This window comes from Vidua chalybeata, chromosome 10, assembly GCF_026979565.1.
Source record: "Vidua chalybeata isolate OUT-0048 chromosome 10, bVidCha1 merged haplotype, whole genome shotgun sequence".
Lineage (NCBI taxonomy): Eukaryota > Metazoa > Chordata > Aves > Passeriformes > Viduidae > Vidua > Vidua chalybeata.
The window spans coordinates 22942475-22946892 of record NC_071539.1 but is presented as its reverse complement, the minus strand read 5'-3'; the positions used below and the strand labels follow the sequence as shown (position 1 = coordinate 22946892).

General features: G+C 41.8%; 1 long non-coding RNA gene across 5 annotated transcripts; it reads right to left on the bottom strand.

Annotated features, from left to right (window-relative positions):
- Positions 1–1097: 1097 nt before the first annotated feature.
- On the bottom strand, positions 1098–4037 carry LOC128792939 (uncharacterized). Of its 5 annotated transcripts, XR_008432604.1 has the most exons (4): positions 3570–4037; positions 2969–3039; positions 2829–2843; positions 1098–2682 (listed from the first exon to the last, which is right to left on the bottom strand). It is a non-coding gene; the product is annotated as an uncharacterized LOC128792939 (long non-coding RNA). The 5 variants fall into 5 exon arrangements; XR_008432601.1 differs by having other exon boundaries at positions 2829–3039; XR_008432602.1 differs by having other exon boundaries at positions 1098–2843; positions 2937–3039.
- Positions 4038–4418: the final 381 nt, after the last annotated feature.

Below are 4418 nucleotides of genomic sequence, written 5' to 3'. Positions count from 1 at the left end.
GCCAGAAAGCACGATGCCAAACAATATCAGTTGTCTCTCACACCAGCCTCTTTTAATCCTGAGAACAAGCTAAAGTCAGGCAGCTACTGTGGTTTTTGTGTGAGGGATAACATTGCTTCAGAATAACCTCCTAGGAGTTGACCACTGAGTACAATCTGATACAAATAACACCTACAATATTCTGTCTGCTAGAAACATGAATATAGTCCCCAAAGACAGAACGGCACAGAACCTTACTCAATAAAATGAAGTGGAAAAATAGTTCAGGTCTAAGCTCCCCAGGCCTAGAAGTGTTTGAGTTATGCCCTGTGGAAAGGACACTTCTTTAATGCCTTAGGTACACACTCAGAAAACTTTCCAAGATCTTTCTCAGGCACACAAAGCATCAATTGAAGGATTAAAATGTGCATACAATTACTTGCTCTACACACAGAAAGAATTACAGAGAAGGTTTATAAAATCAAATCAATATGAGCACAAGTAGGTGTCAAAGAGAATCAGAGCAGTTGGTTGTACTGTTCAAAGAAAATAGAAATTCATCTGAGTGTGCTTATTCTCACCACACTTGGTAAAGGTTTCAGGCTTCATTTTGTGCAAATGTTTGCAAGGAGCGGTAAAGGCATAAGAGCACCTGGTCTGGAGACACAATTATTTCCCATAGCAGAGTTCCTGTTTTGCCACAATCTAATCATCAGAAGATGCAGCTTCTCAGATGCAAAGCTCATACTGCTCTCTCCTGCTTCCAGAAAGCAAACAAACCAACTCCTTCTGGAAGAATTTTCAACATTTCAAAGCTTTCCAGGGCTGTATTTCCTGTGACACTGTTTAGGGACTCTGAACTGAGGAAGCTCCTTCTGTTTCAATGATGAGTCACTTTCTAAACTGAACTCATCCAAAAAGGATCAGAATTGTCATTGCTGATATTTTGGTCCTCTCTAAGAGAAAAACAATTGAACAGCAATCCTCAATCCACAACAGAGTGGAGAGACTAGTACACTCTACCTGCCATTCTGAAAGAACATGCCAATTAGGCTCCTGGCTTTTTAAAGGAATACATTTTTATTCTGACCATGGAGAAATGGGAAGTAATGAAAGATTCAGAGGACACAAAATGACAGTGATACAGTTGATTAGCAGTTGCCCTGTTTGCCAGGGTGATTCACACAGTGGATGCACCGCACACCTAACTTGGAGTCTTCTTTTATTAGAGCTGAACCTTGTTCCATTGGCCAGACTTCTTCAAAAATTCACTCAAATTTGTATTAAAACCCCTGAATTTAAACAGATACATATCTCTAGATACATATATAGTCATAGATATATATAGTCATTACTGTATGTAAAGACTTCAGCTTTTTCAGGTTAGCTCATTAAAATTAGTATGTTAAGTTAGAGACTCATTATCCTGAAAAAAAAAACCCATCAGCCTTATACTTAATTTTAGAAATCTTGTAATAAAAAGCAAATTAAGTGTGTGATTTTTGAAAGGTGTCCTTGCACAGAAAGAATTTTTTCTTTCCTGAAGGCAGTGGAGCAGAGGGCACAGAGAGCTGGACAGAGCAAAAGGAGATGGTGGTAAGAGATGGGATCCTCCAGACTCTGCAAGACACAAATTCCAAACCTGCATTTAAAAAAAGCAAAAGTCCAACACTTTTACACAAAACCAAGAAAGAAGATATTCCTTTTGTCCAAGTGTTGATGCTGTCAGTTCACTCCAGACTAGGATGGTGTCTGTCATGGCATCCAACACACAGAAAAACTCAAAAAAAGAAAAAAAAAAGAAAAAAAAAAAAGGAAAAAAAAAAGAAAAAAAAAAAAGAAGTACTGAGTAGGGCAACATTCCCCACTAGGCCTCATGAAAGGATGGATTTTTTCTTTGTTTTGCTAAGTCATAGCATTCTAAACATAGCATACTCAGTAACAGGACTTGAGATGCAGTAGAGGAAGGGCCCAAAATCATTAAAAATAGAGATATCTGCAGCAGCATACAAATATTACTGCCATTGTAGGTTGTTAATGTGACAGCAGTCACAACTAGGCAAAAAAAGAGAAAATTATTTTATTGATTTTCCTTTCTCCTAATGCAAACTTTTTTTGCAAAAGCACTTGTTTCAGAAAAATAAGACACTTTCACTTGCTTTTGAAAAAGGAAGAATTTGAGTTTTGACATTTTTCCTCCTGCATTTTCTTCTTCTTTATCTTAGTGCAATAAAAATTCTGTAGGAACTGTGTTTTCTTCCCATTCTCCTTCCCATTCTCCTCCTTCTGTCTCAGCTTTTCCATTTTCAAAGCTTTGCCAGCTTCAATAAGTTAGTGGCAGAAGGCAGAATTTCATTTCTCTTTTGTCCCTAACTTTTCTATAGCTGGAGAAGTTTTGCAATGTATGTAGGAGAATAGGGGGGAGAAAAAGCTTGTCTGAATCCTTTGGTTTGTGTTTTGAAATTCTGTTTCTTTCTTATTTATCTGAAACTGAAGTTGAGAAAGATCTGTTAACTCAAAAATTCATGTGTTGAGATTTGGGTGGAGGAGAAACATGATGGAAGCAGCAGAGCATTTGCTGCAGTGCAAAGCCAGGGAGAAACCTCATCCAAAGATGAGGGAAAGGCATTTCTTCTTGCTCCCATCCTGTTACCAGAGGCACAAATGAATATCACCTGTGTTGTTTGATGCACTGACAACAACCTGGAAGAGTTATTAGATGTGAGACAAGTGTCTGAAATTAGAGAAGATGAAAATACCTGGAAGACAGCCAAAGCTCTTCCTTCCACTGCTTCCTCTATGGTCAGTGGGGAAAAACAAGTTTTGTTCTAAGGGTGATCTCAACTCACCAGACATCTGCTTGTCTGTTTTAAGAGAGGATAAATCAGATTTTGAAGGTGTTCCTTCTCTCACTGGAAATCAAAGCTAAAAACCTAAGTTGAGATTGTTGAAGTTACCCAGGGTAAATCCTACTTGGGATAAATCCTACCCTGGATGGCAAAATGAAGAGAGCACAATATAGCAGATGTCTTCCTGCCACTGCCAGCTAAGTATTGCCTCCTGGAAAAAAAGCAAAGGGAATTGAGTTTGCCTATAGCTCTGCTCTGCATTTCCCTGCTGGCTGTTAATGGGAGGTCAGTGCTTTCAGACAGTAGTTCCACTGGGAGATCATCTCAGGGGAAAGGATGGGGCATGTGCTTCTTTCTAGGCTTCAGAAAAAAAAAACTTCTAAAAAAAGAGGCTTATTGGATGTATTGGAAATATAAAGACAGTTGGAAAAGTCTGCTGAAAGCTTTGTTCTCCCTCTTTTAACATTCCATCTATGTTCTCCTTCTCTACTCCATCCTTATAGCAGGCCAAAAACTGAAATAAACCCTGTAAGCCCTTAATTACTTTTTTTTTTTTTTTTTTTTTTGAAAAAGAAGCATTATCAGAATTACATCCATTATTTTCAACACTGTGGAAAAAAAAAAAAATTGCTCTTCCTGTCGCTCTGTTCTCATCCAAAGCTGGGGCACAACCTGCATTTCACAGCTGGGGGTATGGGCTGGCAGCAGCAGGAAAACACACTCAGAGAGGCATTCACACACCTTTGTGCTGCCCAGGCCACTGGAACTGCCCTTAGACTGCTGAGCCAGAGCTGCCAAACAGAGCAGCAGGCCACAGGAAAAAGCAAGGATTGAAAGCTGGAGAAGCAAAGCTAGCAAGTCTACAGGTGAAAACTGCTCTCATGCTGTGCCTGGGGCTGAATTATATGGATAAAAAAGGCTGCAAAGTGCCTGGAAAGTGAGAAAAAGCTCCTCATCCAATTCTAATATGCCGTGTCTGTGCAGCAACATCTCAAAGCTTCTTACACAAATTGGTCTTCAGAAAAAAACAGAGCAATCCCAAAGCCCCACATGCTGTAATGCTGAAGTTCATCTGATGAAACCTAAAAACACTGCACCAAATAAAGGCCAGCATGTCAATAAATGGAGTATCAGGGGGACCCAAAGCCAGGGTGGGGTGAGCACCCCCTGTCCTGGAGCAGCAGCAGAGCTCACCCACAGCCAGGTCACAGAGCCTGGTGTCACCCAGGGCTGCTCTGTGACCTCCTGGAGCAGCAGCAGAGCTCACCCACAGCCAGGTCACACAGCCTGGTGTCACCCAGAGCTGCTCTGTGACCTCCTGGAGCAGCAGCAGAGCTCACCCACAGCCAGGTCACACAGCCTGGTGTCACCCAGGGCTGCTCTGTGACCTCCTGGAGCAGCAGCAGAGCTCACCCACAGCCAGGTCACAGAGCCTGGTGTCACCCAGGGCTGCACTGTGACCTCCTGGAGCAGCAGAGCTCACCCACAGGCAGGTCACAGAGCCTGGTGTCACCCAGGGCTGCTCTGTGACCTCCTGCTGCACCTTCCCTCGGGCCTTCACGAGAGTAGCACTTCTACAGAATTTTAAGC